This window comes from Psittacula echo (assembly GCF_963264785.1).
Source record: "Psittacula echo genome assembly, chromosome: 1".
In the NCBI taxonomy this organism is placed as follows: Eukaryota; Metazoa; Chordata; class Aves; order Psittaciformes; family Psittacidae; genus Psittacula; species Psittacula echo.
The window spans coordinates 80,233,324-80,247,591 of NC_137735.1; the positions used below are offsets into that span (position 1 = coordinate 80,233,324).

Genomic DNA, 14,268 nt, shown 5'->3' on the forward strand with positions numbered 1-14,268 from the left:
CGCACACTGAAGCTGGCTCATGTTCATTTTCTCATCGACCAACACCCCCAAGTCCTTCTGCGCAGGGCTGCTCTGAATCTCTTCTCTGCCCAACCTGTAGCTGTGCCTGGGATTGCTCCGACCCAGGTGTAGGACCCCTTGCGCTTGGCATGGTTAAACTTCATCAGGTTGGCATCAGCCCACCTCACAAGCGTTACATTGGTTGTCCTTTTTTAACAGGCTCTGCCTATGAAATTAATGAATGTGATTAAGGAATTTAATGTTCAGTGATGGATTTCTTGACTTGAAAATCGTGGCTTTCTCTCTTTCCCTTCAGGACTCGCCGATGCACAAGGCCCTCTTCTGGGTAGCCATGGCAGTGCTGCAGCTGGATGAAGTAAACCTGTACTCAGCAGGTACAGACCTGCTTGAGCAGAATCTGCACACCCTGGACAGCCTTCGAATATTCAACGGCAAGGTGAGCTGTTAGCGACCAGCTCTGACTGACACTGGGTTTGTGTGAGCACTTACATCTGTTGATAACGGAAAAAAACACAACTCTTGTCCTCCTGGACACTGGGTAAGCAACTGAAACTGCAATTTGCATTAGGAATTGTTCCACTTGGGTACTACCAAGAGTAAAACTGCGATGTACGTAACTGCGTTCTGAACCGGCACAGAAATGTACAGGTGTGTTGTGTTCAAAGGTGTGTTTGGTATTTCAGTGTAAGCTCTTAAAATTACTCTGTCACTTGTCAAAAGAACACCTTGAGCTATCATGAGCAGCTCTTGGGTCTTCTTTTTCCTGGTCAGAGCCCGGAAGAGGTGTTCGTGGAGATCAGGAGGCCCCTCGAGTGGCACTGCAAGCAGATGGACCATTTTGTTGGGTTGAATTTCAACTCCAACTTCAACTTTGCAGTAGTGGGACACCTCCTGAAGGGTAAGAACACATCTTGCATCTCCTGTTAGAGTTGTGCTTCCTTACCCTTCGTGTGAAGTGTCCTGAGAACATGCTGATGAACACAGTAATGCTTCGTAAACATGCATTGAACATTAAATACAGTATTCGGTTTTTAACCCCATTTCTTAGGGTACAGGCACCCTTCTGCTACCACTGTAGCAAGAACTGTGAGGGTTTTACACACACTACTAGCTCTGGTTAACAAGCACAGGAACCTGTGACAGGTTTGAGGTGAACACCCAGAGCGTGGCTTACCTGGCAGGTAAAAGCAGACAAACCAGCGTTGTTCTCAGTTTGTGCTGACTGAAAATGAATGGATTCTTGTGGGAATTCTTACGGGTTTAGGTTGATAAAATTGTACCAGCGTGAAGGACACTTGTAACTGGGGGTGGACGAGGGGCTGGGCCAGGCTGGGGTGCATCAGAGACAGCGTTTGGGGGGCTGAAGGCTTTGCCCACAGGGCAGCGGCTGTGCAGCAATGGAAACGCTTCAGGGAGGCTGAAGGTTTCTTGATTTAAGCCTTGCAGTGTGTGCCTTACAGTGTGCCAGTTCCTAGTGATCTACAAACAGAAACTGTGACCCTGTGAGGGCAGGTATTTAAGTCAGGTAATTGTGACTGGATGGGGATTAGCATTCTTTTTTCTCTGCACTTTCAGGACACTAAAAGAAAACCAACCCTGGTCATCACCAAGGGAAAGGTGCCTCCGTCACTCGCTGCCCCAGTCCCCAGCCCTGGGGGGGGGTGGAGGGGAATCTGAAATGCCGTTCGTTGGCCCCTCTGGATGCACTGGATGCATCGGCTCCTGCGAATGAAAAAGGACCACGATGCTGTCTGTCTTCTACCTCTTCCTTCCAGTGCGAAGGTTGGTTTTCTTGCTAGTAACTGACCTGCCTTTTGAAATTCTGTCTGACCACACCAGGCATTCAATATGCCCTGAGCCTTGATCAGATCTATTTTGATGTATGTCTGGATTGGCTCTTGCAAAAGGATTTGTCCCTTGCTTAGCATGTTGAAATAGAGCTGGTTAGGCTTATTTCTGTAGTTACCTTGAAGAAAAATGAGCTTTTTTTTCCCCTCAGCATTTTTTAGAGAGAATCTGAACTCCGAAAACGTGTGGGCTTGGAATAAACGATTGAATCAACTCTGAAAGAAATATGTGCCTGGGGGTAGGTAATTTATTTCTGGCTTTTGGAAGGCAAAAGCTTTTGGATATTTGCTTACTTGACAAATTTGTCAAGAACCCCCCCCATTAAATCGTCCCAAGGAAGAACTGGCCCTTCCCTCTCCTCTTTCAGTTGAATTGACAGTGTCTGATGAAGAGGAGAAGGGTTTTTCTGTGCCTTGGACACATACTCTTTATTAGAGCAGGCAGCCAAGTCTGAGCCCAGAAAGCAGATTAAAGCTAAAGGAATTCCTGCAGGGTTTTATTCATGTGGCTAGGACAGAAAAGAGCCAATAATAAACTGCTTTATGGGTTGTCTGATCTGGGTTCTCTGTGCTCTCCTTAGCTGGCAAGATGTCATTTCGGGCAACAAGAATTCCTTGGTGCCTACTGATTACTCCTTTTTGTTGCTTACAGTGGTCTTGGCTATGTCCTGGCAGCTGGCATGGCAGGTCTGTCGTGACTGGCAGTGGGCCTTCAGGGTGAGTTCCTCACTGTCACTCGGGCGGCTGAGCCATTCATTGTAAAATCAGAACCATCCCTGGGGTTGGGATTACTTATGCTCGTCATGTCAAAGGTGAACAGTGGAAAGACCTTCTACTGCCTGACTGGTCATGAACTTGGTGTTTTAGAGGACTTGGTCATGAGTTTGGTGTTTTCCCTTGTTCCTGCAGGACGAAGGAAAGATTTTAGCCTAGTTCTTGCAGAATGGAAGAGGCACAGGTTAAACTGTACAGCAGCCAGGGCAGGCGCTGATGTGCTTCTTACCTGAGGAGGCACTTGGATGCATCAAGACCTCCTGAAATAGAGAAATGTGAAGGTATTTTCTGTTCTTGTCACGTCATTGTGATGTTTCTCCACAGAGAACACCAAGTGCTTTGGAAGTACTCTGTCAGATCCTCCCAAGTTCTCTATAAAATTAACTAGCATGTACACGATGAGGGGGGAAGAATGTTTGCTGGAATAACAGTCTGAAGTTACGCAGGTAACGCTGATGGCTGCATGATTGATTCTTGCATTTGTAGCTGGAATATTACTGTTCACTTTTCTTTCTTCACATGTTTTACTCCAGAATCAGAGGGAGCGGTCGTGTATCTTTATGATGCAGAGGGAGGATCTAATAGGTCTTTTTTCCTCTGAAGTCACCATACATCACCAAAGCCACTCTTCTTTACAAAAATGACCTACAAACCGCAAGTTACATTCATTTCTGAGCATAGCTGCCATTCTCCAGTCCGTAATTCTAATGCTGAATTTGAAGTTCTGTAGGCTTTTCACTCCACGGGTACCCTTTCTGTAACCAGCCTTGCTTGTGTCTACAGATAACTCCTTGCCTGGGAGGTCTAGCACCGGTTCTTCTGCTTCTGCTGGTCCCTCACAGGACCCAGGGAAGGACAGCAGCACACAGAGCACTGAGCATCTCTGGCACAATACAAGCAGCAGCTGAGAAGCCAGGAGTACACAGAACTGCCAGGACTACTTGGTGTCACGATGTCATCTCACTTGCCAAGAAGTAAGTGATTTTAGCAGCCAGGGTCCCCTCCCCTGAAGAATGACCATTCCCTTTTGGGGAATATGGTCATCACATCCCACTCAGCTCCTTTGTGTCGCATGTTGTGTACAAGTTGCTTGAAACACCATAAACACTTTTACAGGAATGCTACACAGGAGATCAAAAACTTCTTTGTGTCTGTTATTCTCCTCTTTTGAGGGGGAAGGAGGCAGAGTTAGGATGGGAGTGTGCTCCTGTTGAAATCCAGCTTTATTTTCTACTAAGTTTGCCTTTCCCTCTTGCTTTAACACGTTAGGGTAAACTAGATTGGGAAAAGAGCACCATTCGCAGTGTGACTCTCTCTGCCATTCTTAGTGCCTGAGGAAGGTTGGATCAGCATGGTTGAGGCAGTCTTTCTATAGTGTTTGTGAGCCTGCTGTGCCTCTGATGAATAAGCTCAGGGCCTGTAGGACTCGAACCTGGTTTATAAAGTAGTTGCGTGTGTGTTCTGAGCAGCTAACCTGTGGCTGGCAGATGGCCTCTTCTTTTTAAACAGAACACTTCCATTTAGCTACTAATTTGCTACATTCTTGCCCACTCTCAGCTGTCGTAGTTCTCCTATCCAAAATTTCACAGCAATTGTTTTAGCAAAAGCTGGCAATGAAATCTGCAGGTAACAGGACTGGGATTTAACATGAAATCAGTGGGTCGTAGTCTTCACACTAATTAGGATTTCCCTGTTCATAGATAAAGCCTCATCAAAGTTCATATCTTCAAAGGGAGTGCATTTTGATTATAAGAAGTCTAAATGAGGTAGGCTGCCCTATTCGTCACACCCTGCTATTTCTAGTATCTCTCATTTCCTTCTTTGCCTCTCAGCTGGAGTTTTGTCTGGTCCTCACTGGATCTGACTGCCATGGCCTTTGTTACTGGAGCTGTGGGAATGTGTGTACCGCTGTTTCTTTACGGGGCTCAGCTTGTCCAGGGCACTGTGTCACCGTGCCTCCAAGAGACATGCAATTCATCTAACAGGTGAGGTGCACACAGCTGTGGAAACACCCTTGGGAACACTGCACAGGGCTGAATCCCAGTTTGTTTAAAGACAGAAGGTAGGATGTGACTGTGAACGCTTCTCGTGAAGGCAGTTGGGTGTGAATGTTGTACTACCTTGCTTGCCGGGATGCTGAGGCCAAGTGGCCTTTTGCACCACCAACAGCAAAACATCAGCAGCTATGATATTTGTTGAATATTTTGATTGTTCTGTGTTTCTTCTGCACTAGTTCTAATATTCTTGTTATCCTGTAGTTGTTATTTTCTTACACGGTAGTTGTTTCGTTGTTTTACTGTAGTATTTATGTTGTTACTCTGTTGTTTTATTGTAGTATTTTTGTTGTTACGCTGTTGTTTTGTTGTTATAACAATAGTAAACCAGTGTTTTGACCCTAATTTTACTATCATTTTACTACTCTTTTACTGTCAATATGCAATTCCCACTCTCCTCCACCTCACCCCCACCCCCTGTTTTTATGTCCTCCACCTAAAATAACCAGCCTGTGTTCACATCTGTCTTCCCTGTGTTTGATTCCTGGGCCAGGCCACAGGGTGCAGCTTTCCAGCACCCTCTGCTTGTGGGTACTTGCTTCCCTTGTTCAAACACAGCTGCGTGGTTGAACAACAGTTATTATTATTACTGTTTCTTCTTCTTATTTCACTAGTTTTCCTCCACTTTGCCTCTGCTTTGAGCAGTTGCACTTTGAGGGTGGCTTTGGCTGCCCCACCAGCCCTCTCCCTCTCTGGCGAGGTGATGCCGTGCAGACAGCCCTGGCCTGCTCAGCTGGGCTGCAGGGTCCCCGCAGCAGGGCCATGGCATGGGAGATGCTCAGGGGAACCGTGTTCTGTGTGGTCCGTGGCATCGTCCCTGCCATGGCGCCTGCCTGGCAGGACACAGCAGGGCTCTGGGAGCTGCAGGCACAGAGGCGAGGGTGGGATAAGGACAGGGGTGGCACAGGGACGCTGGCTGTCAGGGGCGCGGGGGGCACAGGGCTGTCAGTAGGAGGCGGGTGGAACGGCGGGGCCGGTGGAGCAGGGCCGCGAGCTCTAGAAGGCGGCGGCTGCCGAGGTAACGCCGCGCGGCTCCCGCAGCGCGCTCCGGGCCGGTGGCCGTTGCTGCAGAGCGATCGAGAGCGATGGCGCTGCCGGGCCCGTGGCGCTGCCCTTGTTGCTGGCCGTCGGCGCTGGCAGTGGCGCTGTCGGTGGCGGTCGCCTGCCTGCTGCAGGGATTGCTGCTGGCAGCGGCGCTGAGTGCGGGGGGTGCCTGCTGTGCGCTGCGGTCCCGCCCGCCCGCCAGGCGCCCTCCGGCCCGGCGCTCTCCAGCGCGATTCCTGCTCCCCCAGCGCCCTCCCCGACTGCGGCTGCCCTCGTACAGGCCCAGGCGCAGGCTGATCGCCCGCTTCCCAGCCACTCGGGACCAGGTTGCTTGGCGCCTGACGAGGAAAAGGGCCAGTAACGGCGGACCGGCCACTGTGATCGGCCGAGGTCTGAGCACCCCGACCCGCGGCAACTGCCTCGGGTGAGCGCGGGAGTAGGATGTGGGTGGGATAAGGACACGGGTGGCCCTGGTAAACAGGTGGGATAAGGACACGGGTGGCAGTAGGACACTCCTTCTCAGGGACATGGGTGGCACAGGGACACAGGTTGTCAGGGATGAGGGTGGCAGAGGGACACGGGTGGAATACAGGCACAGGTGGCAGGGAGAAGCAGGTTGTCAGGGATGAGGGTGGCAGAGGGCAAGGTTGGGTGGGATACGGAGACAGCTGGCACAGGGACATAGGCTGTCAGGGATGCAGGCGTCAGAGGGCACGGTTGGGTGCAGATGTGGATTGCACTGTGATGGAGGTGCCAGGCCCATATCACTTCCCTTGGTGCTGGCCTGCGTGGTGCTGCAGGGATGGCTGTTGGGCACAGGGGGTCCTGGGGTGTGATGAGATCCTGCCAGCCCGCATCGCTCCTGTCTTATGTCACCCGTACGGCAAAACGACCTCTACAGTGGCGTGACTGCAGGCGCCGTCCATGCTGAGGGCACCCGTCCCGCCGCTGCTGACTCGGGTGAGCTTGGGGGAGGATGGGATCGGATCTTCCTGCCACTAACAGCGGCTCCAACTGTTGTCTGCCAGCAGAGCCCCGCCGCAGTCCGTGCGCCAGCAGGACCCGCTGCCGCAGGACCGGAGCCCTGAGACCGTTCCCCCACCGGTACGCTGGGACAGATGATGAGAGAAAATCTCTTTGCTGTGCTGGCACCCTTTCAGCTGGAGGCAGCAGCGCGTGTGGGAGCCCTGTGTTCCCACTTTGACACAGGTCTCCTCAGCAGCTGCTGAGCTGTAGTAAAACACTGCTCACGTCTTGGGCTGGGCTTGCAGATGTGCGAGTGGGACGTAGTCGTGGCTGATGGAGCTCTGCAGCTGTGCAGTGAAAGGTTTTATCCCGGGTGGGTCAGTAGGGAAGGGTTTACTCTGGCTGGGCCAGCAGCGTCCTCCCTCCCTCCCCATTGCCTCGGCCAGTAAAGAGCCTGGAGGCTGCTTGCTCCCAGAGCGGATTCAGGTTGAGGTGCTCAGACTTTGCCCTCCACAGACGTTGCAGAGGTCAGTTGAGCAGTGTTGAAGCAAGAGAGGCTGTGGGCTCAGTAGCCAGCACCTGGGAGATGGGATTTACTCTGTGATGAGCAGGAGAAAGGGAGGCTGTGCTCCCCTGAACCAAATGAGTTACTCCTGGTCTCTTTCCACATGCCAATAGAAGAGGATGTGCGTGAGGGAGTCCCCGCAGTCTGGCCCAGGATCCTGCTGCGAGGTGCCACTTTGGACAGGAAGGTAACGTACTGCTCATCCAGCCGGTGCCTGCTTGTCAGTGCCGGCCAGGAAGAGAGCAGTCGCTTTCCCAGCTGAGCCGGTGCCCAAGGCCTGCTCTCCACGGGAGCTGGGACATTCCAGGCCTGTGAGACATGGCTGCTGGGTCACCCAGTGGTGGGGAAGCTCCCTTGTTGTGTCCATCAGCATCCCTGCTGCCTTGTGCCCCTGCGGCGCTGACGGCAGCGCTGACCTGCACCATCCCTGCCCTGCCCGCAGGCCGGGTTGGAGCTCGAAGGGCTCAGACTGCTGCAGCGGTGGCGTTGCCCTGTGGCACTGGCATGTCCTGTCCCAGCCTGGGGCTGACCCTAACTGGCTCTCTCCCACTTGCACAGGGAATGGGAATTGTTGCGACCGGAAGACCGTGCTCCAGGAAGAGCCAACAAGGCCGTGCAGACCGAGGAAGGTGAGTGTAGGTGGGGCCCAGCTCTGTGCCGGGCTTGGATGGGCCCCTGGCTTGGGCCTGCTCACATTCCAGGCGGAACTCATGGCAACACTTCCTCAGCCGAAAGGGAGAGGAAACCCCGTGTGCCCATCGCGGAGAGGGTCCCGTGGCACAGTGCGAGATGTGGGCCCGTGTGGCAGTTTGTGTGGTTTGTGGTTCGGGTGGGCAGCGTGCAAGGAGCGTCTGTGGAGGTGGGAAGGGGCCGCCGGCCCGTGGAGCCCCAGCAGGCTCTTGTGAGAGCTTCCCCACGGATCTCTTGTGGCCAGCTGCTGCCCCAGGGCATCGCAGCCTTGTCTGTGGCTGAAGGCCGTGTCCCTGGCTCTGCCCTCCAGGATGGGCATCCGGAGAGGAGTGAGAAGGGACAACCCCCTTGGTGCAGGCCAAACACCTCTGCTGGGAGCTGCTCCTGACTTGTCTCCTCCTGTAGCTGTCAAGAGGCCCGAGGAGAAGCGGCGGCAGTCCCCGAGCCCACCACCTGCGCTGGGGAAAGGAAGGCCACGCAGGAGGAGCATCTGCCTGCTGGTGCCTGGCGAGACCCACCCACTGGTGCTGGTACGTCGCTGTCTCGCAAGCCTCTTTTGCCCTCCTCTGGGGATAGAATGTGCTCAGTGCAATCCCTGCAGGGCTGGGAGCAGGCTGACCTGCCTGCCTTGGGGCAGGAGGCCTCATCCTTGGCCGAGTGGGAACTGATGCTCTCCCCTGCCCCAGCGTGTGGTGGCTGTGCGTGACTGCTGCCCGCTGCTGGAGCAGGTACTGGCCTGGGCAAGGCTGCCGTGGCCTCAGCGCCAAGCCGGTGCCAAAATGAAGGGGGATCGGAGCTCCGCCGTGGCTGTGGCAGAACCACGGCTTCACGGCTCTGGCACGCGCCTGCTTGCACACCTCCTTCAGAGCGGCTCTGCTGGCTGCCCTGAGAAGGAGCTAAGCTACTGCTCTCTCTTGGCAGTTCCCTGAGCTTATTCCTGGGTACCCCACCACAGAGATGACCCTAAGCGAGGAGAGGGAGGCAGCGTGGCAGCGCTACCGACAGCTCTTGGGACCTAAGGCTGGTAAGAGCAGACTGGGAATGCGAAGGGCACGGCAAGGAGGAGAAAGCCACGGCCTGGGCTGGCAGGGTGTAGCGCAGGCCGAGGAAGCTCCTGGGCCAGTGCTGCCTGGTCCTCGGGTCTGATGCTCTTCGAGACTTGTGAAGACTCGGGACGGAGTCCTCGTGTCCCGCAGTCCCCAGGGTGGTTGATGGGCGAGGTTGCCCAGGGCCGGAGCTGCGAGCTGTTCAAGCTGGGAGGCTCTGCTAAGGGGTAGTCCCGTGCGGCAAGTTGCGGGTCCTGATTTCTTGCTCCCTGCCAGCAGCCATCACCCAGGGCTGCTCAGGCACCAGCCACACACAGGCAGCATCCACGACCACAGCATCAGTCGTTTCTGGGCAAGCGGCTTCCACCACCACCGGCTTTCCTGACACCACCCAGTCCAGCAGCAGGAGTGCGCCCGTCTTGCCAGGTGAGTCGGGGTGGACAGGGCTTCTGTGGGGGTGAAGGGCAGGGCTTGATTTAGGCAGCAGCTTTCCTGCCGCACCTGGCTGAGCTGCCTGGGCTCAGCAGCCCTGAGGGGCTGGTGCTGGGGCTGTGCAGAGCCTTGCCCTGCGAAGGAAGGGAAGGTGCCTCCGTCACTCGCTGCCCCAGTCCCCAGCCCTGGCGGGTGGAGGGCAATCTGAAATGCTGCTCCTTGCCCGCTCTGGATGCACTGGATGCATCGGCTCCTGCGGGTGCTGCCAACTCCCTAAAAGCCAGGCTCTTCCTCCTTTGCCGACCCCGGCTCACAGTGGTGTGCTGCTTTCCAGGGACTCCTGCGCCCTTCTGGGGCCAGCGCCCATCAGGCCTCGGACGAGACCCCGCTTCCTCTGGTATGGACGCAGTTGGTGCTTCAGGCTTGAGGAGCTGATGGGTGGTGGTGTCCCCTTGGGCTAGGGGATGGCGGAAGGGCCGGCTCGGGTGGTAGCTACTGGGCTCCAGGGATGCAAAACCTTCCATTCCCCCCGGGATAGGGATGGGGGTAGCCCCGGTGCCAGCTCAGAGTGCGGCTGCAGAGACCTGAGCAACAGTTGTGCTTCCAGGTTCGTCCACCTCTTCCAGCCGGGCAAGATCCAAGGACAGAGCCTGCAAGCGGCACAAGGCACGGATCCATCATTTCTGCAATAAGTAATGGCCAGTGCTGCTGGCCCCCACCTGTGCGGGCTGCGGTCCAGAGCAGCCCCGAGGCGGGACCAGAGTGATGGGGCCAGGCCCCGTTTCTGCTGCCAGCAAGAAGCCGTGCTGGGTGGCAGCGCCTGGGGTGGGACAGGGGGAACTCTTCCTACTGGAAGAGCTCCCCAGCCGGAGCTGATGAACCTCTGTGCGTCTGTGCAGCCTTTCCGTCCTGGCTTTCTTTTGCCACGTTTCCTAAGGTGTAAACTTTTGCTCCAGCCCTGGCAGTCTCTCCCCTCCCTTCTTATCCCCTTGCCCATGTTGGGGTGCTCTGGAGCCACTGGGGGAGTCCCGAGCAGACTGGGGTCCTCCCCCTCCCCAAATCCCCATTGCTTTTCATTTGTGGCTCATCCCCACCTGTTTGGGACTTACCAGCTCCCAGGACCTGCGGTGCTGTCTCCCCTGGTGCTGTGCAGTGGGAGCGCGGCAGAGGCTGCTGGAGCCAGGAGTCACCTGAGAGCTGCTCCCCCCTGCCCGTGGGGTCCTCACCACCCCCAGGAGGCCTTCGCTGCTGGGTCTTTTACTCCCTGAGCCCTGTAATTGTGTGTGCTGGCTGCAGTCTAAATTAGCCAAAACCCCACAAATATTGAAACCTGCTTTAAGGAAATCACACTTTGTTTTGATATTTGAGCTGTTACAGCACCTGCTTCCTTCTAAATTGCGATGCACATGGGTGGGACTAAACCTGTTCTCTTTGGTTTTTTTACTTCCCAAAGGAGGAGGACCGCAGAGATGCCAAGTGGCCTTTTAGGCCACCAGAGGCAAAACGTCGGCGTCTATGATGTTCATTGAAGATTTTTATTGTTCTGTGTTTGGCCTACGGCTGTTGTAATATTCTTGTTATACTGCTGTTGTTTTGTTCTTATACTGTACTTGTTTTGTTGGTTTATTGTAGCTTTTGGTTGTTATACTGCTGTTCTGTTGTTAACACTAGTAAACTAGTATTTTTACCATAATTTTACTATCATTTTAGCGTATTTTTTTACTGTCAATATACAATTTCCACCCCCCCTACTACATCCCCCACCCCCTGTTTTTATGTCCCCCACTTAAAATAAACAGACTATGTTCACATCTGTCTTCCTGTGTTTCATTCCTGGGCCAGGGCGCAGGTGCCACTTTCCAGCACCCTTTGCTTGACCCATCACTAGGCGTCCCCTCTGACTGCAGATGCTCCCCATGGTGCTGCAGCACTCAGTTTACAGAAGGTCAAGGACAGAGAAGTGCCTTGGCAACGGCAACCAGAGGGGTCTTTACGCTCTTGAGCAGAGGTGGATGGGCTGAAGGAAACACCTAGGGTGCTCCCCAAGCTCAGGGATGGCAGCGGCATCCTCCGCATGGCTGGGAGAGGGCAGGTGGGGAAGCTGGGGGGGCAAGGCGCAGGCAGGATGGGGCAGCCGCAGGCTGCACATGCCAGAGCTCCTGCCCTTGCATGACCTTTTCCTTTCAGTCACCTGAAATAGTTCAGGGGATCCTTCCCCTGACGGTGCACCTGATCTGTCCCCACAGTCATGGCTGTGTCCCCCTTCTTCTCCCATCCCTGCCATCATTAGGTGCGTGTTTGTGGCTTCTGCAACCTATTGGCTCATTTGGCCAAGTCGGGTGATGCCACCTCGGGCTGGCACTGCCACCCCTGGTTTCCCCTGCTCCCTCGGTCCCCAGATAAGTCTGGGCTGGGGAAGTCCACCCGGGCCAATAGCCTCTTCCTGATAGGCATGCGCAGAGGCCGCAAGCTGCTGAACGCTGAAGGTGAGGCGGGGAACAGTGCCAGGGATGGGGTATCCTGGGTGGCTGGGGTTTGGCACAGTCCCGTGCTGCTCCTGAGGGGGCTGCAGCCCCTCTCCCTTCCCAGCCGGGCTCCTCCGGGTCTCCGATGCTGCCTGCAGCAGGCTGCCACCTGCCCAGAGGTGCTGGGGACGGCTCCACAGCAGCAGGAGCCCCTCCGCCTGGCACGGGCACACTCACAGGGGCTTTGGCCTCACTGGGGAAATGAGAGCCAGCTTCTGGGACTCCCAGAGAAGGCAGCTCCCCCCAGCAGCACAGGAAAGCGAAGTGCTGTGGAGCACCTTCAAGGTGCAAGTGACCGGTATCATTTTCCCATCTTTCTCGTCCCCCCACCCCTCCGAATTAGCATCACTGCATCTTTTGCTTTTTTAAGGAAAATGTACTTTGTGAAAATAGACATGATTATAATACAATGTGATATTAAATGAAAACGTACCGTATCACCAACACTCTGGACGCTCTGCTGGCACCATTCACGTACCGCAGGGAACTGTCCTTCTCAAAACAAGTACCCCACTGAAACATGCAAAGAAAGTAACGCTGAAAAGAACAGAAACCCTGTAGTACAAAGCTCTCCGTGGCTTAGAAAGGGATGTGCCTGAACTCAGAGAACACATCGTCTCAAATGAAAATAGCTGCCATCTCTCCATCCCAGCTCTGCTTTCTAAATGCTCCAAGTCGGGAGCAGCCCATTGAAACAGCCAAAGAAAACTGTGACCAAGGCAGACACCAACCAAGCAAATAAATAAAGAAATGAGAGTAATAATAAAGAACGAAATCAGGCGGAGTCCCCAGCCAGTGTGCAGTCAAGGAGCAGCAACCACAGGAGCAGCTTCCAGCAGCCCGCTGGCTCCACAGGCAGAGGTATGGACCCCTTCAGGGTATCGCTCCTCCCTGTACGGGAATCCTGGCGCCGAACAGGACTGAGGCCGTGTGGGATGCTCCTAGGCACAGCTGCATATTCACAGGTTGACAGAACAAAGAACTCACTCCTCAGCCCAGAGACAGCAAAGAGGATTCACGGGAACAGGGAAGTGCAGATTCTCTGTGCAGGAAGTGAAGGAGTTGACACAACCTCCTTTGGACCAGAGAAATACCAGCGTGTGGAGGACAAGGGATCTCTTCCTCCAGGGCCGCGGCTTTGCTGGGAAAAGCCCTTCAGCAAACTTACAGCCAGAATATAAGTTCTAATTGAAAGTATTCCCAGGCACCTGGTGCCCTGAGAGCTTGCCAGGGGCAGGACGCGCTACTGTGGAGGTAGCTGTGTCCTAGAGCTGAGGCCTCACACACCCCAGTGCCGTGACGCTGTGTTCAGAGCCACTGCCCGCACTGGGTGGGCACCCGCCCTTTTGGAATGAGCTTTTAGAAATCAGGAAGCATCCTGGCCCTGGGCTCGGTTTCCTCTTCCCAAAATACCAATGGCAGGTCAGTTCCAGCAGCAGCCTTCTCTCCATGATCTCATCTCGCTGGGTTTAGGCATCTGGACAGGGACCATTTCTGACCTGGCAGGACAAACTTTCCCAAGAAGCTGCAAAGTTTAGCAGGGAAGAGGCTCTGCGTTTCTGAGGCTTTGGAGACCACCTGTCCCACTGCCTTCTCTTCCACACAGCTTTCACACACCAGCATCTTCCAACCTCCCAGCTGTACATCCTATGCTGGTGTTCCCCAAAACACGAGAGGGGCTGCAGCTGTTCCAAGGAAAAGCTTTCCTCAGGAACCCTTCTGCCCTCATCATCAATCTGCTTGCGTCCAGCCACGTCGGGGAGTGCACCAACAGGGAAGATGTTAGTGATGACAGCGCAGCAGGATGCTCTGCCTGGGGTGAAAGCATTCCTGAGAGCACAGATGTCATTCCTGCACAGGCAATGAAGGAGAACCCCCAGCAGCTGCTTGCAGCGCACTGGCCGGAGTGATGCACGGGCAGAACGTGACTGCTAGAGCCACAGCACAACTGAACTTTACATGCTGTGGGCCGGTTTATTTAAAGTTTCCTGGGGTGAAAGCAAAAGCAGCACCGCTCCATCACCCCACCTCCTGTGTGACAAAGAGCACAAGCAGCAGCTGTGACCTCTCCTCCCCTTGTAGGCTGCAGTCACGCTGTTGTAGTCCAGGCACTTTGCTCCAGGAAGAAAGCACTCCTGGAACAAGATGAACAGAAACCTCTTCTCCGAAGTCAGGCTCAGTAAACGCAAGCCCTGTGGAGCCAGTCCCGAGCAGCCAGGAGTGCTACAGACCTCACACAAAAAGAAAGCGGAGCCGTTCCTCATCCCGCCTCTTTTCTCCCAGCTGCTGGCTCGCCCCAGCCCT

General features: G+C 54.7%; 1 pseudogene across 1 annotated transcript in view; it reads right to left on the bottom strand.

Annotated features, from left to right (window-relative positions):
• The window catches only part of LOC308232925 (protein spinster homolog 3-like), a 121,162-nt pseudogene that overhangs the window by 64,916 nt on the left and 41,978 nt on the right, over positions 1-14,268 (bottom strand). The window lies entirely within an intron of this gene.